This window comes from Sus scrofa, chromosome 2 (assembly GCF_054392235.1).
Source record: "Sus scrofa isolate SSC_HxYL_T2T_F1_AM1 chromosome 2, Sscrofa_HxYL_maternal_Yorkshire_Landrace_v2.0, whole genome shotgun sequence".
Taxonomy (NCBI): Eukaryota; Metazoa; Chordata; class Mammalia; order Artiodactyla; family Suidae; genus Sus; species Sus scrofa.
Window position 1 is genome coordinate 122936373 of NC_139384.1, and position 26389 is coordinate 122962761.

Here is a 26389-nt window from a genome sequence, read left to right on the forward strand (position 1 = left end):
TGAGCTACAGTTGCCAGTCTATACCACAACCACAGCAACACGGGATCTGAGCCATGTCTGTGACCTATACCACAGCTCACAGCAATGCCAGATCCTTAACCCACTGAGCAAGGCCAGAGATAGATAGATGGATAGATAGACAGATAGATAGATAGATAGATAGATAGATAGATAGATAGATAGATGGATAGATAGATAGATAGATAGATAGATGCCCTTTTACATATAAATAAGTAATATATTTTTAAAATGACTTAGATTTTTTAAATCATTCAGTGGCAGAGTTTACTAAGACATTCAGTGTTGTGATCACATACTTTTATAACATGGACTTATATTCACTTCTACCTACCTAGAATTATTTTTGTTCTAGACATCTACTTGCTGTTAATTAATGATTCTGCCATGAATCATTTTTCCAGTTTCTCTGTGCCTAAACAATTATGCAGTGTCATTTTTAAATCTCCCTTACTCATCACCAAAAGACTGGTACTTCTCTGAACCCAGCAGATGGTCTTACAAGTGCTACTCAGGTTGACGACAAAGACTAAGAGATCAATAGCTTTGAAACTTGTTGGAAAATATTTTAACTGACTATCCTTAAGTCTCTAGTTGATAGTACACATTTCTTCTGTATTGATAATAGTGGATGTGTCACTAGAGATTGTATGTTTGACTGAGATCAGAATATTCACTCTATAGGTGATAGTTTGCATTTTGTCATAGTGTCAACATTTCTGTCATTTTCTTTTACACACATGTTTATACCATACAGTCTGTGTTCATTATAACAGACAATGCTCATGAATATTTATAACCCTAAGTTGAGTAGTTAGAATTGCATTAATTTTCATCACTATTGATGGAGTTAGGTTTGGATCTACCTATTAGTATTCTTATAAATCTCATTAATAGATGTTATAGAAGTCCCCTTAGCTATGTGCCCTCAAGTAATTCTGCAGCCATGGCAATAGAAAGCATTAAAGTGTCTTAAACAATTTTCCTTTAACATAGTGTCTCTCTGGCCTGCCAGATACTTATTGCAATACTGTTTTATGTCTTTATCTTTCTTAATACAGAATGAGCAATGATGTTGGCTTCAGAAGGGAATTATTCTGTAGAACGAATGCCCAGATAATGAAGAAAGAACAAATTTACTCACTCTTATTAAGGTGAGTAGCATATTTGTAAAGACTTAACAGAATAAATACATGCTGACTTAAAGATTATGATCTTCAGTAGAATTAGATAAACATTAACAGCAAGTTTATAGTGACAGTTGTATTTTTGGGTGATTCTTGAGCTGTTGCTAATTTGAAGGAGCATATATTTTGAAAGACTGAATGAAAACAGAAGATTAATGACATAAACTATAAATTTAAATCCATACTAAATTCATAAGTTGTACCATGATCTCCTCCCAAATCCAGCATTTGAGTGATGACAAACCTGATCCCAACAAAGAGGCAGCGAAGTGGGGTGGAAAGAGTCATACTAGGTTCTAGTCCTGCCTCTGCCACTATCTAGCTGTATGACCCTGAAAGGGAACCTTAGTGTTTGGGGAATTCTCTTTCCTTAGTATAAAACCTCACTTCCAGGACAAAACAATCTCCTCAGTCCTTCTAGCTCTGTCCCTCAAAGCATCAGCAGCTTTGTAAGGTCTTCCAGGCAGCAGCCGTTCTGTCTCCATTTTCACCTGGTTACTCATGTGTTATTGCAAAACTCATAGGAGGCAAGACTTGTTAGGATTTTTGGAAATGCAGAGAATATCAAAGCAATGCAAAATAAGGAGGGATGAAGACAGAAGTGACATTCCATAGCTGATCATCTCTAACCCATCAGCATTAAGTCTTTGTACCTTGCCCCTTCTAATCTGAGTCTTTTTCTCTGTCTTATTTATCTTTCATTTATTGACCTATAGGTCACAACCTCAACCGAAAGGAGGGCACCTTTTTAACAATATAAAATTTCAAGGAGCAGTACAGGATATTTGTAATTTCTCAACCTCTTAGTTGAGAAAATATACTTAGTCAACATTTAACAAACATTCTTTGAGTACCCAGGGACTTAATGGAGTATAAAAACAGATTCATGGAAAATACAGTCTAGTGGGGAGAGACATATAGTAAAATAATCACACAGGCAAAGTGAACTACAAAATGGTTAAGAGACATAATGAATTTAGTGACTTTTAAGTGGGTATGTATTTTATTAATCACAACCACACCTACATGCACTTTAAAAATAGTAGCACATATATATACAAGCATAGTCATTTGTTCACACTTTGTTATATTATTGCAAGCTCTTTACAATAAAACTTCTGCCTCCATTTAGGAATTTCTACATTGTCTGACCATTGCATCCCTAGCTAGAATAAGGTAGTCAAGGACAAAGATCTTGCATATTAATTAAATATTTGCCAAATAAATATATTGAAATAAATAACTTTTGCTGCTACCACAGACAAACCCCAAATTTATTTCTCACTTTGGTTATCTTCACAATGCTTCATGCTGACTAGTGGCCATGTGGAATGTGAGTGGAAATTTGTTCTAGAGGGCAAGCTAACAGAATTTCTACCATCTTAGAGCCATTCTCTCTGGGACACATACCTCTGAGGTTGCTAGGTTAAGGAATGTAGCTGTGATCCAGCTTTACCTCAGCTTGGAACTGTATCACTATGTGATATAATTTTTCCGTGGCATCTATCTTCCCAGCAATATTGGCTTTTATCTCTAGTGCCCAACATGGCACCCACTCAATAAATTCTTATTGAATGAACCAGTGGAATGTGAAAAAGCTTATTCTTTGCAATCCAGCATCACAAAGGGATTTTTAGTCCTTTCTACCATGACACAACAGACCCCCAAAGCACTGGCAAAATAAATAAATAAAACTAAATTAAAAATGGTATAGCTACCACCTAGATACATTGTAAACACAGCTCAAAATGTTACATCATCTATGAAGTGTCCCATGACTCTATGGGAATGAGAGAGGACTGGTGGCCGTCCACTGGTTGCTGCCTCATTATGTCCATCAAACTGAGCCTCTCATAAAACTCAGTCCTGTTCTTGGTTCTTTGAAAAGATAAGAAAGGCCTGCCATTTCTCCCCAGCATTGAGTTTATTTCCTGCCAATTTCAAAGGAAGAGTAACAGATGTTTACAGAGAAAAATAAGCACAGTGTCTCACACACACACACACACACACACACACACACACACACAAAATGGAAATACTAATTTTTGCAAGTTAAAGACTTCTGTTACTGGTCAAAATTCTGGAGTTTTGGAATAAAACTGCCTTATATCTCCAAAGGTCTTTGAGTTTTCAAAGCACTTTTGCATTAGTACCATTTGATCCTGGGAACAACACTGTGCCCTGAAAGGGCAGGAGATTTTATCTGGATTTGAGAGGTGAGGAAAATATTCATAGGGTTGGGTAGCTTGCCCCACATAGATAAAGAGCTGAAATGAGGAAGAGCACCCAGACTTCTGACTTCAGACCCAAGCTCACTCAACATCATGTCATGATTCTCATCTTTAAATGGATAAAGATCCTTTTGACTTTTGACCCTGAGTTTGTGATTTGGGCACTTGCTTCCACCTTGGTGATGGCTGGTTGTTGTCTCCAAAACCTGCTATTTAAAATGACCACAGACAGCCAAATCCAAAGGGGAACAGTTAGTAAAGAGACTGCTGAGAAAAGACCTCCATCTTTCCATGTTCCCTCCTGTGAAGTCAAGTACAATTTCAGACAGCGCTCTGCTATCCAATCCACTCCTTTCAAGCCATACCAGGCTCCCTATAAAATAAACAACCTGATCACAGTTTTCAGGGATGATTAACACTACAACAGTTTCCTTCTAAATTAAAATTTTCCCATACTCTTATACTCCATTTAGCTGTTCTGAGAATGGCCTTAATTCCCAATATTTTTCACAAACACTAAAAGTTAACCTGTCTCTTTTGGTACTAAAACATTTACATAAAATTCAAGAAACTCATAATTCAGCACAATAAACAGATGGCGTTTTCCGTGTCCTTCCTAAAATAACACTCTGTACATTACAGAACTACAAAAAATTTTGGTTTTATTTCTTTGGTTCTTAGGAAAAGAACTTAAATTTATAAAGGGCTAACAGAAGTTAATTGTATTTGGTTTGCATTTAAATCAGGCTGTTTATGCTTGTTAGTTATGCAGCAACACAGTGCCATGCTTATATAGGTGTTCAATAAATATTTGGTGAATGATTGATGGGATGAATGATGTAGTGCCCTGTGGGTACACACTCTCTTCATCGTGCTATATGATTCCCAGTTGAGACTTAAAGAAGAGAATTATAAATCCTAGAATAGAGAATAAGGTCTTTGAAGACAAAGATTCTAGTCATTAATACTAAATAATTAAATGATTTAGGGCAAACAGCCTGACTCATCAGGCCTTTGAATTTCTCAACAATAGAATAAGAGTATGGATAAAAAGTTAGGTGGTCTCTAAGGTTATTTTTAATGCTAGTATATTTTCTAATTATCGACTAAAACACTATCAGCCAGAGAAATATATCACCCTCATCAGAAAATAAGTACGGAATGAAAAGTAGTCCCAATGTTCTTAGCTTTATAGATTCAAACATGCCTGTGGGTGGTAGGTGGGAGGATTAAGAATGGTAAAGACAATAAGGACTTCCCAGAATCTTATGGAGATTGCTTTTAGCACATTATCATCTGTTACAGAGCCCTATAAAAGGATTGTGGTAGAGGGAGTTAGAAGTAGGTTCTGAGGACCAAGAAAGGGCACTGAGGAAGTCTAGAGTTGCCTCTCCTTTTTCGTTTCAAAAAAAATTTAAGTTGATGAAGGAAAGGAAAAATCCATTATGAACAGTTCTGAAGTCCCAGAACTTGAGGAATGACTCATACAAGCCCCTAGGACCATGAAAGAGAAGACTTCTAGAGAAAATGGAATTCATGAAAACAGAACTCATCATAGGGCTCTTAATTTCTGAAGAAACTGGCAGCTCAGACAAGGTTTCAGGCAGACACCCAAAGGGCTAGATCTGGGACCCAAGTAATAAAGGGTTATACTCTGCCAAAGGCCACAAAAAAAACCTAAAGAGAGTACCTCATCCTTGCAGGAGAGGATGGGAGCAACGAAAACAGCTGGCTAACAGGACCCCTAACCAGGAAGGGAGCACCTTGAAGCTCAGAGGATAAGTCATGGCCAAGGGAAGGAAGTAAACCTTTAACCCAGCACCAGGTGAGGAGGCTTTATCTGCCTCAGCCTAAGATCCTGACAATGCAGAATTCTCTTCCACTGTCATACAACACTTGAAACAACCAGGCATCTATGTGCGTGTGAGAATTCCGTGGGCAGGAGAACCACATCGGGACAGGAAGGTGGGAAGAACGTGACTCCAAAATATGATCTTGAAAGGGGAAATTCTCTCCCTTCCCCCTCTTCCTCCTACTACAGCCCTTCCCCTTTCTTTGTTTCCTCAGGGATGGCAGAGAAAATATAACTGTTATACAGAGGTCACTTAGGCCAGCCAAGGAATCCCTTGACTCTTGTCTCTCAGGTGGGTGTCATACGAGCTCATGAAATTGCCCATGGAGAAAACCATAGGTTCCTCTTGAACACTCACAATGCACCCTTTAGATGTAAGGCTAAGATTTTCAGGGGATAAAAAGATGAGCAAGACATTATAATTACTATAAAAGGCCTCCAACTCAGTGGGGGAAATAAAACAATGACAACTGAGATGAAACAGAATAAACCATGTGCCATGTGTCAGGTTGAAATAAAGGTCTAGTGCAGGAAGTGTCCAGGGCACTTCAGAGTAACTGGATGGGTGAGTGGCAAGGAGAAACATCAGAGACATGCGTGGAAATACTGTTCCATTCTCTGCTACCACCCTTTTCTGAGTTAGAATCTACTCTTGCCTGGAAATCCTATAGTGTCCCTCTTTTATTTCTACTCCCTCCCATCAGCTCTCTTCTCAGAGGGTCAGAGTGACCTTTTTAAAATCAAGTTTTAACACTCCACTGTTTTCAAACTCTCCATTCATATTCAGAGTACAGCTTAAGGTTCTTAACGTGGTTTTCAAGGCTTCACAGATCTGTCTGTACTTCCACAGCCTCATCTTGCATCCTCTTTTTCAGTGTGATCTCTCTTAGCCTTGCTGATCTTTAGTCATTTCTTCCCATTTATCTTCTTCCCACTTTCCTTAGGGCTTACATTTGCCATTTTCTCTGCCTGGAATGTTCATCTCTCTCTTCCTCCTTGCTCGGTTAATTCCTGCACCATCTCCCTCACATCTCCCCATGTTCCCCTCCTGATATATCCCCCTTCTCTGCTCCCGCTGGATCAGTAGCACTTGTTGATTGTTCTGTGTCACTCCATGCTCTTCCTTCATAGCACTTGTAATGGTTGATAAATGCATGTTTATTTGTGGAATTATTCATTGACAGCTGATACCCTCTTCACTATAAGCTCTCTGAGGGCAGAATCTCTCTCTCTTCTCACCATTGTATCCATAGCACTTAGCTCAGGGCAGGCATAGAGCAGGCACTTATTAGCTACTTCTTGAATGAATTATAAACATTAGAGACCAATCATCCAGCCCTTTTTCCGAAGAGGGAACTGAGGCTCAAAAAGGCAGACAGTTTTGTTCAAAGTCCCAAGTTGCTGAACCAGACTTGTAATCCATAGTTCTCATCCAGTTCTACCACATGACCTTGAAGCTTGTCCAAGGGCCAAGTCACAGCCTCCTATTTTATTGCTGGGACAAAAGGTGATTGAGAAAAGAGACAAAAGGAATTATTCATTGGGTCACATGAGCAGTTGAACGTAAGTGAGAAATTGAGAAATGAAAGACTGAAACTGGAAAGAAAAATGGATGAGTAGGTGGTGTGTTTCATGTATTGACACACAGATGAGGAATTGATCTGTTTGACTAGCCTGAGATAGGTATATGTGCAGGCTCAGAGCATGAGACTCCCAAAACACAGCACCTATCCCTGGCCAGCACCTAATTAAGAGAAAAGATTTTCCAGAAACCAGGTGGGTGTATTGGAAAGTACAATAGGGTCAAATTACATTCAATTGATTTTGAATCATGAATTCTTCTTCGAGGATGGAGGAGTGGCAGCAAAGGGATAAAGGAACAAGGTGTAAAATAGGCAATCTATTGATGTTTTTTATATTTGAGGAATTGTATTTGATAAGTAATAAGGATACTATTGAATTTTTTTAAATTCCTCTTTAAAAATGCAAAAATTGGAAGCTAAAAAAAATAGCTATGTCTGATGAAGTGATGGGGGCTTGAGATGAGAGAGGGGCTCCATGCTGGCACCACACCCTTCTGTTCAACCAGATCACATCTTGGCCATAATCCTTCCTTTCAGTCAGTGCCAGTCACAAGGAGGAGGTGTGAATCTGGGGCCAAGGCTGAAGTACACGGTTGATGAGCCACAAAGGGTAGGGCCGCCTCAGCCTAGGCAGAGAAGGCAAGTGTTCCTTTATATTTCTGCTGAAAGAAGCACAGTGTTTTAACTCAAAGTGGAGGGTTATTAGTTTCCTGACCAAAACAGAGTCTCACATGTGGGATTCCACATAGCAGGGCTGCTTTTGAACGCCTCATCCCTCAACATCTGCAGCTGTTTCCACTCTTTAAGCATTGCCAACTTCTGTGTTAAGGGCTGAGATCTGTATGGACACATGCGTTCTGGCAGCCCCTGTGTAGTGCAGCAGGCTGGGAGAAGCAGTCAGCGAGGAAAGGGGCAAAGGATTCTTTGTCCATGGCTCTAAATCTCCACCTAGAGAAGAGTTTCAGATGGCTTAAATATAATGTGCAGCCCATAAGTGCCTTACGTCTCTCCTGTGAAAATGTCTCTAGACTTAACATGAGTAATTAAATACCAAGTATTAAAAAAAAAAAAAAAAAAAACCCAGAAACACAAAATGGTCTCGGTGTACTCTAGGTAATATCTCAGATTTTAGAAGAATAATACATTTTTTAACTCTTATTGAAGTATAGTTGATTTATATTGTGTTCCTCTCTTCTGTACAGCAAAGTGGATTCAGGTATACAAAAATATATTCTTTTACATATTCTTTCCCTTTATGGTTTATGTAAGAATATGTTTTTTAAACTAATGTTTAAACAGAGAAGAATTAGAGCAGCATAGTAGAAAGAGTGCAGAGTGGACTTACACCTCATTTTGAATCCTAGCTATTAAACTTCTCTGAGGCTCGGTTTTCCTACTTTTACTGTTAGGGCTTCATTGTTTTCTTCGGTTCTGGCGCAGCAAAGAATTGAAGTGGTGGGCACAAGTTCATTAAAGCAGAGGTACACTCTCAGGGAGAGCAGGCTGCCCTGCAAGTAGGGACTGGCCTGGCTTTACAATTGGGTTTCCTTTATGCCCCCATACTGTGGACCTGAGTTGGGGGGCTGATTTCGCCCGGCCCAGCCCACTGCATATGTGGAAGGGCTGGGTGTTGACTGGTCTCTGGATGGGACATATTTGATCTTCTGATTGGTTTTGGGCAGGATACCTTATTTGCAATGGGGGACATGTTACAGGGAAGTTCCCCAGAGAGTCCCCTGATGTTGTCCCTGCACATGCTCTCATTACCCCCTTAGAGGTGGAGTGAGGAGGGAGCCACATACCTTTCCTAGCAGGGAGTAGGAAGGAGTAGGCCCTGTTGCTCATGGTCATGGAAGGGGCACTACATTGAGACCTGTGGGGTAATGATAAGGGTCTGATAATTCTTGTCCTGGCCAGAGGCTTTGAGTTTAATCTCCTTGAAGGGCAATTGAAGCCTAACATTCCTATTTTAAGAGGAGAATTGCAGCACCCACTTTGGACATTTGGGGAAGAATTGATAATATCTGAGAGGACATATGCAGAGCTTGGAATACAACAGGCATTCATTAAGTGGCAGCTACCTTTGTATGGAACTATGGAAAAACGAGGCAGTATTTTTCTTTGTCAGTGTTTTTAGCAATCATTAATGAGACTGTAAAATTTCAATTTGTAAAAATCATCTCAGAACAGGATACTGAGTTCGTGATTGACAAGTCATTCTTCCTTCGGGCTTCAGATTCCGATTATCATCTATTTCCCCAATATCCCTTCATTCAGACAAAGGCAGCAAGGAGAGGTTCTATATGCTTAAAAATATAGGAGGTTGTCTATGGTGTGATTTTTTTTGTCACAGCAAACTTAAGGATTCCTTAAAGTTCTTGCGTCACCCACTTGGATTTTGCCTTGCTCACCTGCCTGCACTTACAGATGCTTAAAAATCAACTTTAGAAGAGGAATGTATTTAGATTAAGCCTATTTGGATATCAACATTTACATATTATTAGCTATTGCTTTTCTGAAAAGGAGTCCCCAAAACTGCATCTCCCTGTTAAATGCTGGCCACACAGCTTCAGTTTCCCAAAAGACTATTGTTCCTACCCACTCTGTGGGCTTTTAGCCTTGTAATGGAAAATTACAAGTACTTAGAAACTGTATAGTTCCTCAGTGAGTCTACACCTTGCAGTGTGTGTTTATTAGAGTTGCAGGTTCTTTACTCCTGTCACAGATTTATTCTCTTTTCATGAACGCATGGTGATCATCCCTCCTTATAACTCTTACCCCAGTCCTCCAATTTAGAATAGTTTCCCACCTATATCTCAATAGCTTTACTGAGATATAACTGACAAATAAAATTGTGTATTTTAGAAGAGTATAATGTAATGATTTAATATGCATATGAAGGGTGGAATGATTACGACAATCGAATTAATTGACATATCCACCACCTCACATAGTTACATAGTTACTGTGTGTGGAGAGGGTAGTGAGAACACTTAAAAATCTGTTCTTTCAGCAAATTTCAAGTGTACAATACATGCTATACATTACATCTCCAGAATTCATTCATCTTCTCAATGAACATTCAGAAAGCCTTTTTTTAATGCTCTCTCCACATCAGTCCTGCGCATGAACCAAGAGTCAGCTCAACTGTTACATCTGACACCAAGATCCTGCAGCCATTCTAACCTTCAGTGACATCTGCTTCCTGTGAACTCCTTCAAAAGTATTTCAGGCCCGCAGCTTTTACATGTTCTCCCCTCTCATTTGACATTTAATCACCTGCTGCTTTGGAAAACTTTTTCTGTCATTACTTAATTCTAGTCCTCTAAGTAGTCAATGTATCTCATCTGTTCATTAAGTGATAAACTTTTATCCCCCCATCCTTCCCACATAGTTCAGTGTGATAAAGAAAATTCTTACTAATGCCTTGAAGCGTCAATGAAATTCCCACCAGATACAACTTAGATAAGTCACTGTTTATTCTTTTGCACAAATAAATTTTGCATACTTGTTCAGTATGTTTTTTCACCAGTCAGGGTGAAAGACCCAGAAGTAAAGTGGTTGGAGCCAAGTATTTTTATTTACCAGTTCTCACTAAAGCCAGTGTTAGCGCCGATATCTTCCCATCCCCTCAGCCAGGGGAGGCTCACGTTTGTCAGAGATATGCCAAGTTCCTTTCACTGGAGAATTCTACTTTCCATTCTCTATTCTTGCAGATTTTTTTAAGTATTTTAAAGTATATATGCTCTTCATTTATTAGTCTGACTTTACAGAGGTTTTGTGTTAAAATTAGAGATAAAATTTGAGACATATATATATATACACACACATATACATACATATATGTATGTATACATATGTATTTATAAGTCTATATATAGATATACTATATATACAAATATATGTATTTATAAACATATGTCTATATATACATTCATGTATGTATATTTTTGCAAATATGTATCTAAATAATTTACAAATAAAAATGAGTCTCTCCATGTAGACAGAAGGAAACTTGCCTAAGAACGTCTGTGGAGTGAACATGGAGCTGTGAGCAAGGAGGTGTTAGTCTCACAAAGAGGAACAGAATATGTAAAGGAGCCTCCTAAATACATTTCCACGTGCTTAGAAACCAAGAGCCAGCTTGCCTCCTCTTCTTTAAAAAAAAAAATAGAATTTATGAAAAAGGGAGTTGTTTATAGTGCCTCAAAACTCCATATCCATAAAACACAGTTAGGAATGTTTCAACACTGTAGATAAAAAGTTTTTTGGAGAGAATACGCCTTTAATCCAAGGAATGTGTTCTGATTAGATGAGGAAGGTGAAAGAGAGAGGTACAACACCTATTATTAATAATAATAAAATGGCTTTGAACTTCCCCGACCCTTTTCATCTTAAGATTTCATTTTGCTTTTATTAACTAATTAAACCTCACTTTTACTTTATCGTTAAGAGAATAAGACCATAGCATTAGACTTTCTGCATTGTATTGTAGTTTCAGTACTTTGCACTCATTCATTTGTTGTTCAAAGCTACAACCCACTGAGTAAACTGGTGTAGTTACTTACTTTTTTACAGGTAGGGAAACTGAGACAAAAGCATAACATCTTGCCAAGACCACACAGTAATGCAGTTGCAGAGCCAGAATCAAAGCCAACTAATATTTGAATCCAAAGCTTTTGACGGAAAAACTAAATCAGTCAATTTTTTTCCGCTTTCCCTCTCCCATAGCTATCTTCACACACAGTTAGCTTTAGCAGAAAGAACTTTAGGAGTTTTAAAAATCAGCTTAGAACTAGTAGAATAATGTTAAATCTTCCAAATATTTCAATGCAGAATGACTCAAGAAAGTCTAACTAAGAAGCCACCATAGGACAGGGGAGAAAAAATGATGGAGACAGCATTTATAATTTTTCCAAAGACCCACCCCTGAGTTTCATAGTGGAGAGTTGAAGAAAACAGCAATACGTAACATATTAATGTTTCATGTAGACATTGATGTTTTTTGGCCTGGGCTCAGATTACCTTCTCTCCCCACCCACAAGCAGTTTGGGAAAGAGGCTGGCGATACATTTTATGCCTTAAATTCTAAATCCTCCCTTAAGTCTGAATGGCAACATCAATGACAACTCTTGCAGAGCACTGAGCATTTTTAGCCTTTTAGAACCCCCTCATTTGAAGTTTCTGAACTTCAGAAGAGTAATTGCTTTAAATATCAAATTTTAAAATTCAAATATTACACTGAAAAAAAGCAAATACTTTATCAGGCATTTGTGGTCACTTGACCTTTTCCAAACCTCGAATGTTAGCCTTATTAAAATCCACAGCTTTTCTGCCACTCTCTATTGGGAAAGGGGGGAGGGAAAGACTTAACCCATAAACAAGCATTTTATTTAACATCAGAGGCAACTGGAGTATTTTGTTTCCTTTGTGAACTCTCCAAGTACCTTCTGCCCCAGGCAACAAGCAAAGGGGGAATTTAAGAAGTGGTGAAACCAAAAGTGGTTTGGCTGCTCCTATCAAAAAATAAAAATCAACACAACTGGCAGTTGAGATAAATACACTCTAAACTTGCATGTTGTACATGAAGCAGGGTCAGATCAGGCCAGGGCAGGCCATCACTCCCAATAGTAGTTATTGCTGGAGAAGTATAACATCACAGGCAAAGAACATTGAACCAAATAAGGCCCCTTGCCTCCAGATCCTCAAACTGCAAAGCCAAATGGTGCACTTTGGCATAGCTATCAATAGACATGCAAAAAACAAATAAACCATCTCTTGATGACTCATCTCAAGCTTCAGGCAATGTATGATTGTGTGGCCAGGAGTACACACTACACTGTGCATTCCTCAGAGGAAACTTTGCACCACTTGTTCTTCTGTTAATATGACACATTAACAGAAATAGTAGCATCAGAAAAGAGGAACCTCTCATTTGTCTACTCTTCCATTCTCTTCCATTGGCCCACCCTCCAAAACATCCACAATAAGACAATCTTCTCCAGATTTTTAATTTAGCTTTCTCTAAATATTGTCAGCTTTGCCAGTGATTAAGCCATGATTTCATCTCTTCCAAAAAAGAAAACCCCCAAACAAATAAACAAACAAAAAACAAAGTAGAGAAACAATAGTTCCAGACCTGACAGGCGCATTGCAAGAAGAATCAGAGCAAGAAGATAGCAGAAATAGAAAATGATATTAATTAATCAATAATTACTTACCCTTGAGGCATTTAAAACACATGCTCACACACATGCACATCCAAATCAAAGGATACATGAAAAGTTTAAGAAAGGTAACTTGGCAAGTGACTGCCTGGTAGAAATTTACATGGCTGGTCAAAGTTATTCACTTGACAGAGAATGGCTAAATGGCAAGTTCATAGGCGAAATCACCTCTTTAAATCTCACTAGGTTAGAAGGCCATTGCCTATTTGGGTTAGCTTTAAATCTGACAAGCTGGCATGGGACAGCTCATTTTTTTAAATACAGGTCTTCATTCAAAAACAAAATTGGACCCAACTGTCCCTTGCAATTACATTTCAGTGGCTCAAGCTGGCTGTTTGTGTATTTTCTAGGTGATTAATGGCGCTCACATTTAAATGATCAGAGTCAGCCTCCACAGTCATTAACACCCCATTAAGATGGATGAGAAGAACTTTGCACCTTTTCTTTCAGTCCAGTGGGCCACGAATTTAACAAAGCAGCAAGATACTGATTTAGGTAAAGAAGATTATCTGCACAACCAGACAAGCTAAAACTTCCCTTAAAGACAAATTTTTAAAAGGCCTTATAAAATCTTATTTTAAAAACACTCTTTAAATATCATTTTAAGAACACTAAACCCAGAATTTCCCCATACCTGAATTTATGCAAACATTTGGCATGGTTCTTCAGGCTCTTTACAAATTCTGGATTTCTCCCCTATCTTTTGCTCTAAGCCTATAATTATGATGAGGAGACTTCTGTTTCTAAGGAAAAGAGTGGTAACATGAATATCTGTTACCTTTGAGAAAAAAAAAATACATTAGTGGAAGTCCTTGCATGACAGTCTAACCACTGGCTCCATTTCTCCCTAATGGTAGTGGAAATACCATGTTTTTGGAAAATTCATGAAAGAGTTAATTATTTCTATTTAAAGGGAAAATGAAGAATCTAAAAGTTGAGAGTGGAGTACTGCCTAATACTGCTTAACTATGGAAATGACCAGTGGCACTTGGTGTGTTTAATCTCTTCTCAAAAAGCCTTTCCTCAAGAGACTCTTGTGTGATGACAGCAGTGAATTTTGTAGCAAAACCACTTTGTTTACAAACTTGCAAAACACTGTATTTCATCCTTTTGAGGTGAAGTTCACACAGGTAGAGCAAGGCACACTCTTAGAACCAACTGACACCAAACTGCCAGGGTGGTTCTTTATGTGAACAGGCGGCGGTCAGTCAACATGATATTACCATTGTTTTCATTTGGCTTAGCAATTAAGGAAGTGACTTTATTAAATAAAGCTGTTTATTACTGTCATCTTTGTTATTATCTTCCAATGAAATGCCTTTCAAATCACATGGAAAAATTTTAAAATAATGACAATGTGCATGTGTTAATCACATCGAAGTCCAAGAATCTACAGGCATCTCATATCACTGAAACACACATACACACACACACAATGTTCTTTGTTATACTTTTGCATAATGTAAGTCTTTCCCTAGCAGTAACCACCTCCAGCATTCTGACAAGGTTATCTACAGACAATTTTGATAAAGGCAAAAGTTCTTCCTTCTAGCTATTTGAAGATCCCAGTTGTTTTTTAAATTACTAGATCTTTATTCATTTCACCTCTAAAATTACAGAGTTAACCATTTTCTCTCTTAGCTCTGATTACATTTGAAGGACTGCCCCATTGCTATCAGGGATCAATCCCACTAATGTAAAATTCAACCCCTTCATCCTACCCAGGGTTTAATACTATTTTTACTCCATCATCAGTTTCTTGTATTAGCTTTCTCACCAGTACAAAAACATTCTCCAGTTTTATTGATGTTTAAAAAAAAACTTCTTTGATCCTATATCCCTCTCCAACTGTCGCTTCATTTCTTTGCTTCCAATCCACAAGAAAATTTTTCAAAAGAAATTCTCTCACATTATCATCTCCCTTTTATTGCCCCCAGCTACTTGTTTCCTGTCCCAACCACTGCAGTGACACTGTCACAAACACCTGCAATAAGCTCCACATTGTTAAGGCCAAGAACATTTTTCTGATCTCATCTTAATCAGGTTCTTAGAAGGATTTAACATGTTTATCTTTTTCTCTGGTCCTGAAGTAGTGGTTTTCTTTCTACTTCCATGGCCAGCCCTTCTCAGACTCCTTTCTTGGTTCCTAGACATCTAGACAACCTTAGTATTTGGAATTCCAGAGCTTGGTCCTGTGTTCTTTTATCTTCTGGTGGAAGCGATAGATAGTAATACATGAAGTGAGCCAGGGAAGTCATCCAAGAGAAATGGACCATTCTGCTTGTTCTCCATCCTCTTTGCCTGGGCAGCCAGCTGAGGAGGCTAAGCTGGATCAGTGGGGCAGGAAGAAAACCTGTGGAGTGTGGTATTTAGAAAGTGGAAGTGACTAACAGTGCTAAAGGTAACCAAAAGTTCAGTGACGTAAGGAGTAAAATATATCCACTGGATTTTTTGACATGAAGGTTTTGAATGCACTTGGGAGAATCAGTTCATGGGACATGGAGGAAGGAGCCAGCTGAGAGTGGGTTGAGCTGTGCATGGCAAAGAAGCAGAAACTGGGAGAAAGATGCCTGTTGTACATCTAGGTACTAATATACTTTAAATTCTTCAGAATAAGTAATGTGATTTTTGTGTGCATTTAAGTTAACTTGAATCAGACCCCAAAGTGAGGTTAGTTAGCACTTAGAGAACTTAACTGGGAATCTAGATTACAGAGGCACTAAGGCAAACATTTCAAATACTATCTCAATCTACCCTAGATAGTTAGCATCATGGATGTTAGAAATAAAATTTATTTTGTGCAGTGAGTAGCATTCATGATATTTGGAGAACAAGAGATGATATGGGTTCTGCTATCCCCACCTGAAAGAAAGGAGAGAATCCAGCAAACCTAGTAACCTAGTATCTTTTAACTAGAGCCTAGGTCTACTGCTCCATTTGCTCCTTTGTCCTCCCTCTGTGGAGCTCTAATGCCTAATCCAGCTGGAAGCTCTGCACATTATCTCAGCGTCTGCTCTAAAGCTTTGCCAAAGGACAGCAACTAAGGACTTGGTTGATTTTTATGGGAATTGGTTTATGAATTTTGTGCCTATTTTCTAATAAATATTTGTATAAAAAGCAGATCTCAAACTGAGGCTTGCATTCATTATAACACACACGTGGAAATGAGGTTATAAGGAGGAGCCATGAAGGCCTATCTGTTTCTAAAACGCAGAACCTCCAGGTGTTTACCAAATAACCTGACCACTGTTGAAATGCAAATTTGGCTTGAGGTCACTTGATAAGAATGTTTTTAGAGAAGTGTAGCTATGAAAGGAAAGAGAAAGGGAGGGAGCATGAACCATCATCAGATGTCCTTTTTTTATGTCTGTTTACTTGTGTTTTAAAATGGAAGAGATACCAGCACATTTAACTATTGATGAAAGGATCCTGGAGAGGTAAAAGATTTAAGATAAGAAATAAAAAGAGAAAGAACAGTAGCCAAGGAGCAGAGGAAGAAGAGACTTTAAAGCAAAGGCAAGGGAAGCCTTAGAAGTAACAGGCTCCCTTTCCAAAATAGAGCAAGGAAAGGAGTGTGGGCCAGGATTGGATAGCTTCCTAGGTTTTGCAGCAGGAATTTGAAGGAGACCTTACATATTTCCCCCCTCAGGTGAAATACAAGGTGATGACTGGGGTGGTAGATAATTCACAGTTTTTAATTGTCCAAAGAGAGAATTGATCAATGCGAACTCAATATTTCATTTCTGAAGTTGGTTCTGTGCTTATATAAGAAAATAAAGGGGACAAATCTGTGAATTCACAGTGGAAACTTATTTCAGTTTTTCCTAGTTTCCTTGTTTCCCGTGCTCAAAATAGAGACTGTCATTTAATAAGTTTATTTGGGAATTAGATCACTGCCTTGTAAAAGAGAATGTGCTGTCCATTGCCACAGAAGTACAGTAATGATAGGGCACAGTTATTCTTGCAGCCACACCCTAATTTCCAGGGGGAGGGGTGGGAGGGAGAAGGTCAGGATGAAGGGTGTAAAATCCTTTCCTTCTTTTTGCTTTGCCTTTCCTATTGTATTTTTTAAGTAGTTTGGGAATAAGGACCTTCTTGCATTTACCTTGTTTTAAATGTGTTTCAACGAAGCTTTGGAGTTATTGTTTGTTTTGTAGCTGTCATTCTAGCTTCTATTAGATTCCATTTCAAAACCAACATTTTAAATCATTATCTTTTAGATGTCCGTCAGATGGGAAAGTAGCTGCTATAAATTGCCGGAGAGCAGAATTTTTAGTTTCTGTACCAACTACTGTTTTTTTCACATCAAATGCAAATAGCACTTAGCTTCAGTTTTCTTAACTTTTTATCTCTGTGAAGCACCAGAAAATCAGTGTTTGACAGGGAGGTTATATGCAAAATGCAAAGGTTAGAAAATACGTTAGAATTATCCATACATATGGTCTGGGGTTTGGATATTACTGAGCTTTAGAAATCTGGAGTATTTCATCTTGATTATAAAGCCCTGTGGAATGCTTGGAGTGTCTTTCCACATGGTGGAAGAGATGGGAGAAGACTGGCAGAGGCTCTCCCTTCCCACCCAGTTTAACTGATTAAGACAGGGCAATTTTGTTGGAAAAGTCTGCTGGCAATCTGTAGGTCTCAGCTTGCTCCTCTATGCCTTGCTGAGAGCAAGAGCTGTTGGAAGAGAATCAAGGCATGAAACTTTTGCTGCTCTAGTTTAAAGCTTATGAAAGCAAACGATCTCCAGGGCACTAATCCTTTCACCTTGGTAAACATGCAACAAATCTACACGAAAGGAAAGCCGAAAGACAGCACATTTCTCCTCCTGTAGCAACGCAGATACCTGGAGGCTCTGGACTGACTAATAGGTGTCTCATGAGTCTCCACAGGAGGAAAAACATCCTAAGAAAACAAAAAAGACAGAAGTTTGAGGGTGAAAAAAAATCACGAATTCCCGTAAAGCCCAAAGTTACTCTGACAAGAAGCTCTGTGTTATTTCTTTGTCCTTACCGCTCAGATAAAGATAGTTTGACAGAAATCAACATGGGTTGCTAATAGTCATTTTGTTTTATTTTTAAACTCACAACAGGATGTCAGGTTTTGTGTTGCTTTACTTTTTAATCAACCCCATTCTTTCCTATTTACTGGCACAAACTCCCTCAATAACTTGCTGTGTCAGGGAGTAACTTGGAGAGGCAATCTATTACACTCCAGCTGAAGGATTTTTTCCCCTGTAGGTCTGTTTACCAGTGTTAATTATTGATTGAAAATTGTTTGCAATGGATAAAAGTACATGCTGAAGGAAGGGGATGAAGACACAAGCACACACCCAAACCTAAAGATATTTTTTTTTCCTCCGAGTCAAACATTTCTTTGAAAACATTGGTATGGATTGTCAGTGTATCTGAGGACATTTGGCAATCTGTACCAGTGCTTTCATCTCCGGAATCTAATATCAAGTCAAACTAGTGGTTTTTATCAAGCCCTTATCAGCGAACGGGAGCATGAAAAATAGCATTTGATATATAGTCCCTGGAGAAAATGGTGAGGCAACCTGGCACCAAGTTACAGGAAAACTCCAATTATGGATGTTATACCGAGATTTTAATCAATAAAGCTGTGACTTTTCCCCACCAGGGACACATCATTTGGTGAAATACCTGAGCTTGTTTTAAAACCAGGCTTCTGGGCAGCACAGGGAGAGAAAGGGGGGCAGGTGGGAGGGTCACTCTACATCTGATCCTAACATCTTTAAAGAGAATAAGAGAAATTCACTGTGGGAACAAAGCTAGGCAACCATCAGAATACAAGTGCCCTTCCTGAGCAGTAGAATGAAAAAACCATCCCCCTCCCAAGATGAAGACCTCACCAAAGAGTAAAGCATAGTTTTATACTCTCCCTTTCACTCTCTTCCTTCCAGTGTAATGATGAGAAATCCTTTGAAAACTTCTGCTACTTTCTACCCACTAAAAACCATTAGCGGAGGTTTGACAACAACTGTGGATTTTCTGCCGTCTACAAATGAGACGAATGTGGCTGGAGAACTGAATTTTTCTCCTTGCTTCCCCACAGACAGGTGGGGACACTGAGGGCCCCAGATTAAGATTGTAATGAAGTCTCGCCAGGCTGTCATCTCAGAGTCTTAGGAATGGGTCTTTGTATTCCAGAAGGGAAACAAGTAAGAACCAGAGGAGGAAGGAATCTGAGAGCAGACTTGAGAGCTAATGGTGGCACCCCAGGAGATTATATAAAGCACCTGGTTTTGCCAAGAGACCTGAAGAGAAGTAAGAACAAATTCTGACATGAGATGATCTCCTTGAGGGGCTAGTAGATAGTAGCTTCAAGTTGTTTCCTACTGTGTTGTCAGTTCAATCCATTGTAACATCAGTCACCTCGACTCCTAGGGTGACAGTGGTGTGAAGAATGAAGGAATCAGGGTATCACAGGGACATGCGGCTTTTCTACAACCAGGCTCTCTTGGCAGAAAGTAAGATGTCATCAGGTCATCATAGGGCCTCATTTCACCAGAGGGTAATCCCATCAGAGGAAGTGTTGTCCCAGAGGAATGGGGTGTGACAGAGAGAGGCTCTTGGTGCCAAGGAGGACTGAGGGGCTAAGACAAAAACCTCTTTGCAGGAGTTCCTTGGTGACCTAGTGGTTAAGGATTCAGTGTTGTCACTGCTGTGGCACAGGTTTGATCCCTGGCCTGGGAATTTCTGCATCCTGCAGGTACCTGCAGCCAAAAACAAAAACAAACAAAAAAACCCACCCTCTTTCCTATTACATGCAAAATTGTGACTCATGAAAGGGAATGTGGGAGAGATGGAGGCTTAGGTTACCTATGCTCTCATCTGGTTACCTAAAAATTAAAGCCTTTTTCATGGCGGTTCCTGCATCTTCCACGTTATTCAGTTTCTAGCCAAATGTTCAGCCTGGAGGTTTTCAGAAACAGAGATTATCAACCTGTGGTATAAGGACCACCAAGTAAAACCCAAAAAAAGCCTGCGTTAAAAAATACTTCCCTGACCAAACCCTTGATATTCTGTTCTATTTCTTCTTGCTCACTACTCATTCATTTCTCTATCCACTCACTACTCAGTGGTTATTTATAATGAGACTGGCATGCAGCAAGATAATATTTTGGAATATTTGTGTTTTTATTCTGAACTCTTGTGACTTTCCCCCCGGTCAGCCAGAGGCAAGCACATAGCCTTGAGGAGAAGTCAATTTGAGATATTTGTTTTTAATTTCTAAAACAGTCTCTAGAGAATCAAGAGAGAGGGCCTGGGGGAAGCAAATGATCAAGTGCAGGCCATAAAAATAGAACAGGTGAAAGAAAAGGCTGAGGCAGGACAGGCCTAGAGGCTTCAGAAAGGAGGGGGGATCACAGTGGACTGCTGTGGCCAGAGAGCTGGGGAAAACTGGAAAGCACCTCTTAGGATTCCAGGAGCACAGCACAAAGGCTGGGGAGAAGAGTCACATGGGATATTTTTCGCCATGATGTCGAGTGAGGACATCAATTCAAGGGCTGCCTGTGCATCATCATGAATCCACTACGGAAGGACCCCTCCCTGTGCCTGGGACTTTCCAAGCTCATCTGAGCTGACTTGTAGGAACTACCACCCCGTCTTTTTGCACAAACCCCAAACAAGTGTAAGTCATAAAAACAGATAACAAGGTTGCCTACACCTGGGTGGCAGTGGTGGCTTTAAATTGTAGGAGGAAACCTTAGGCTGAGAAGACAGTGGCCAAAAAGTGTTACCACTTCATCAAGCCTGTTTGCCGAGCATTTTGCTAACTGGGACTGAAAGAACGTAAGACACAGTTAGGGTTCCTCATGCAGGTGTAGGAGGTTTTAAAGGTGAAGGGGGAAGAGCAAAATTATAACCATAAAAAGTAGAAGGAACATTGCATTAGCTGTAGGAAAACAGGAGAATCTTCACACCAGAATGGTTGCTTCGTCTGAGTCTTAATTAATTTAGGGTAAGTGTATTAGTTTCCAATTACCTTTGTATAAAATTGCAATGTATTATTTTACAATTCTGGAGGTCAGAAATGTGAAATAGGTCTTAGTAGGGTAAAATCAAGGTGTCAGTAGAGCTGTATTTTTTTTGGAGTCTCTAAGAGAAAAGCTGTTCCTTGCTTCCAGGGCCTGCAGCATTCCTTGGTCCATAGCTCCCTTTTAGCAATGACTTCACTCTGACCTCTGCTTCCTTCATCATATCATTTTCTCTGACTGTCCTTCCTATAAGGTCCCTTGGACCCATCTAGGTACCCATCTGGGTAATCCAGGCTAATCTCCCATCCAATATCCTTAATTGCTCCTGAGAAGTCCCTTTGACCATTGACAGTAACATATTCATGCAGTTCCTATTCTTGCTCAGTGGGTTAAGAACCCGACATAGTATCCATAAGGATGTGAGTTCTATCCTTGGCCTCACTCAGTGAATTAAGAATCTGGCATTCCTGCAAGCTGCAGCATTGGTCTCAGGTGCAGCTCAGATGCCCGAAGCTACAGTTCCCATTCAACCCCTAGCCTGGGAACTTCCACGTGTCTCAGGTGCGGCTGTAAAAAGAAAAAAAAAAAAAAAAAAAAGGAGGGGGGAGGGATTAACATATTCACAGGTTGCAGGGACTTGAATGTGGATGTCTTTAGGGAACCCTGTTCTGTCTTCCGCAGTATGGCTCTGTACAAAGGCATCAGGTGAAGTAAAGCCCAGAAGGCATAGAGAACAGTAAGTGTGAGTGAAGCCCCAAGCTTCTAAGGCTAAAACAAAAAGGAGTGAGGCAGGAGTGATGAGAGAGAGTTCAATGGGGTAGTCAGAGAGGAGGTCAGGAAGAGCTTCGTATACCATTCAGGGAACTAGAATTTATGAGAAGAGCAATAAGTGGCCATTTGTGCATTTTAAACATAACATCATCAGATTTGCCTTCTAGAAAAAAATCATTCTGGCTAACGTACAGTGCAGTGTATAAAAGTCCAAGGATGCTGTGGGGTTGAAGGCAGTGAAACAAAGCAACCATTTTTATGAGCCAGGTGAAAGTAATTTAAGAGGCTGAACTAAGGCTATCTATGTAGAGAGGAGTAGATGAGTTCAAGAGAAACCATGGAGTGCCTATGCCCAGGATGTGGTGATTGAATTTAATGTGGAGGCAAGAAAAGAGTCAGAGATAACAGCCAGGTTTTCATCTCTTGTGACTGCATATACGGGGGTGTCTCTCAGTGCTTTTCGCCAAGTTCAGGAATGAGGAGAGGAGGATCAGGCTTCAGATGGACACAAATGTGACATCTCACTTCGACCCCAATATTCTGCTCCTTCATTCTTGCCTTTTAACATATACACCTGTCTGATGCCCAATTATTGAGATGCTGATAGTCCCCCAAATTCAAAGTGCTACTTATGTATTCTTTTGGCCTCAGCCAGTCCAGTAGTTTTTTTCTGTTTTTTTTTTTTTTTCTTGTTTCTTCAGATGGTATAAATTATTCTGGGAAAATCTGCATGGTTTTGTGTGGTTTAATGGATCTTTGGTGGGCCACCAAGATCACCCACTTCAAGACTTAGGCACTTACTCCTCCAGCTACCCAAATTGCTACCTGAAGAACTCACAACTTAGCTCCACACTAGGAACTGTCTAAACTATGGGGACCTGCCTCACCCAAGGTTACGTTCTCTCCAAAGAGGTAGCCCACATCCAATGACTCAGTCAGGCAAGAGTACAAAGTTCCAGCCTCTGATATCAATTTGAGATTCAGTATGGACCTAAAGAGCCATAATAGTTTTCCAGTTCCCTGTGAGGTCTGCTGAAGGCTCTCTTACAACTGAGTTGCATTTTAACACCTCCCCCTGCATAGCGCTGCTTTCCACACCTCTTTAGAGGTCCTTCACCACTATTCCAGTGCCTCCTCCTCATTTCACACCTCTGACTTTGTGAGAGTGGGTGTCCCTTTATGATCAGCTGCTGGAGAAGAAAGTCATGAATGGTTTAGCTTAGTATACAGATGCAAACCAAAAAGTGGTCTGCCATTGCAGTTTCAGGGTGGACCTGAAAGATGTCTTCCCAATGGAGCTTCAGGTGGTGCCACTGGTTGTCCACTTTGTGCAGAAAAAGAAGTGGCCTGAGGCAAGTATATTACTCAAAGTTAAAAATGGCTTGGGTGGTTGGTCGGAAGCCTGAAAGGAGAAAGGTTGAAAAATCAGGGACAATGAGGCAAAGAGGTATATGGAAAGAGGAGTGGGCACAAAGTAGTTTAAAGACCTTGGTGTTACGTGTTAATGTCCACTGGAGGTTATCTACCCCTGAACAAGAACAAATCAACAAAGTAGACAAGATGACTTGGGCGAGGGACATTATACACCCTGCATCATCACCCTAGTGCTGAAACAATATTTGCATGAGCAGAGTAGCCTCATTGGCAGGGATGGAGGAGACGATGGTCCAAGCAGCATAGACTTCCCCTCACTAAGGATTATCTACTTACTCTGCTCCTGAATGGACAGTCTGTCAACAACAAAGACTAAAACCAAACCCCAACAATGGCATCAATCCTTGGAGAATTCAAACATCACATGGTGGCAGTTAGTTACAATGGACATCTTTGCTCCTGGAACAGGTAGTATAATAGAGTTGATTCCAGGATAGAAGAAGTCTAATGTAGTAGCTTGCCACCAAAGACCATGTGACTGAGCCTTGTGGTTCATTATACCTAAGTAAGTCTAAAGCTATTTATACATTAACAAAATATGATACACCTGTAAGAACTCCAAGGAATGTAGTGTATTCTGCCTGGATCACAACAAAATATGTTTTAGAAAGAACTTACTGTGCATCATGTACTCTTGCAAATATTTACCAGAAAAGAATCTGTTAAATTTTGGTCTATCATTCTTTAGCTATCTTGGATGCAGTGCTTGGAACACCCTTTGGCCTACAAGCACAAATGCCATTATTGTAGAAATAAATCTTTTATTACATGAGTTTACTTAATGTAGTGAAGTTTCTTTTAATATTGAAGTTATGGCTCATCTTATCAGTGGTGTCTTAGAGTTGTGGGAATAATATCAATAAGAGTTTGTATAATATTTCCTGTTACTATGCTATAAACATTTCATTTTTTTTTTTTCTGTTTTTTTAAATGGAAGTACCCATGGCATATGGAAGTTCCTGTGCCAGGGGTTGAATCTGAGCCACAACTGCTACCTGTGCCTCAGCTGCGGCAATACTGGATCCTTTAACCCACTATGCCAGGCTGGGGACAGAATCCACACCTCTGTAGTGAACCGAGCCACTGCAGTCAGATTTTTAAACCCACTGCACCACAGTTGGAACTCCATTTCTTAAAATGTATCTTTATAATATTTAATTATAACCCAATAAAAATTTTTCAAAATATATCTTACCATATAGTACTCTATCAATTAGGAAAACTATCCCTTACTGGACTATTATTAAAGATCAGAATTCAAGGAGTTCCCTGGTGGCCTAGTGCATACCTTAAGGATACCACATTGTCACTGTTGTGGTTAGGGTTCAGTCCCTGGCTGGGAAAATGCACATGCTGTGGGCATGCCAAAAAATGAAAGAATTAGAGTTTAGAAACCAGAGTGATGGTTTTCCAGAACTAACTTGCTAGATAATTCTTGGTCTCAATAACTTTAGCTTAAAAAAAAAAAAAAATTCACATTTTCAAAAGTGACATAAAACATTAAAATTTTCATGTTATCAGTTTGTTTTATGTTGTTTGTATGACTACTGGGATTTCTATTTAAATGTGTCATGGGCATTTCTCAAAACTACCATGGTCAAAAGAGAAGTCTTGACTTCTCCCCTCTGCCACAAAACCTATTCTTTCCCAGTCTTAGAAAGTAGCATGACTATTCACCTTGTTGATCAAGTCAAAATTCTGTTTGGTTCCTCTTTTTCTTGCTTCAAAAAAACATTCCATCAGTAAGTTCTGTTAGCACTGTCTCCAAAGCATATCCTGAATCTATCCCATCTTCACCACTCTGACCCTTGCCAAGCTACTGTCATTTCTGTAATAACCCCCAAACTGGACTTCCTCCATCATTTCTTTCCCCTTCAGGATACACACATAACTATCCAAAAAAAATTTTTTATGCAAATGAGAACACATTATGATTCTGTCCAGCTCTCTAGTACTCCCTATTGATCATAGGATAAAATAAAACGTCCTTACCATAGCCTCCAAGCCACTCTGCCTCCCCACTGTCCTGAGTTTGTACCGTATGGTCTCCTCCTCACTCTCTAGCTCCAGGTTCTTTAGCTTTAGTTGTTATTGTAGTTTTTGTTCAATAATGCCAATTTCCTTTCCACCTGGGAACTCTTGCTCTGTTCCCTCATCTTGGGACACTCTGCCCCATGGCTTTCTGTTGGCTGCATTTCTTCATCAATGTCTTAGCTCAACTGTCACCTCTTCAGAGATTTCCCTGACCAACTACAAAGTAGATTGTTCCTTTTCCAGGCACTCATTCACAGACTACCTTATTTCTATCATTCAAGTTTATATTTGGTACATGAAAGTAGGATACACATTTATGAATTCTCCCTTATTGGTACATGAAAATAGGATACACGTTTATGAATTATAAATATATTTTTATACTTATGCGTATATTTCTATGCATGAATACATAATGTATAGTTGACCCTTGATAAAATGCAGGGATGCCAACACTCTGGACAGTCAAAAATCCATGTGTAATTTGACAGACAGCCCTTCCTACCCTCAGTTCCTCCATGTCCCTGGTTCCAGTCAACCGTGGATTATGCAGTAATGTACTACATATTTAGTGAAAATATCTACATTGAGAGGACCCATGCAGTTCAAACCCAAGTTGTTCAAGGGTCAACTGTATTTATATATAACCATATATTTATGAAATGTATCATTATGTATAAATATATATTTAAAATAATGTGAATAGATATATAAAATGAATGAATACTATCTCAGTACATAGGGCAAGGAGTTTAGTCTCATACAGAGAATGAGCTTTAGATCTAATAAAACGTATTGAATTGAATGTCTCCATCAAAAGTACAAAATGTATACTTCTGTGCTGTTTCCTTGTGATGATAAGGGGTTATACTCCAAACCATATTTTCCCAGTTCTAAGGCAAATACATTTTCCCACATTTTATGAATCTATACATACTGTAATCAATGGATTCATTTAATGCAATGAAGTTTCCTTTATTTCTAATAATAAAGTGATGGTGCATCTTATCATCACTGGTGTCTTTTAGAGTTGAGGGAATAATTGTAATG

The 26389-nt window shown here is 39.4% G+C and overlaps 1 long non-coding RNA gene across 5 annotated transcripts in view; it reads left to right on the forward strand.

Moving 5' to 3' along the window:
• LOC110259772 (uncharacterized) overlaps positions 1-26389 on the forward strand; it is an 835641-nt gene that overhangs the window by 692796 nt on the left and 116456 nt on the right. For 2 of the 5 annotated variants that reach the window (XR_014838463.1, XR_014838465.1), the window contains one exon: positions 1080-1172. This is a non-coding gene — a long non-coding RNA (uncharacterized LOC110259772). Of the gene's footprint in view, positions 1-1079; positions 1173-5139; positions 5262-5503; positions 7951-26389 lie in introns of those variants that run through there. The other 3 variants (XR_014838464.1, XR_014838462.1, XR_014838466.1) reach the window with 3 other exon arrangements.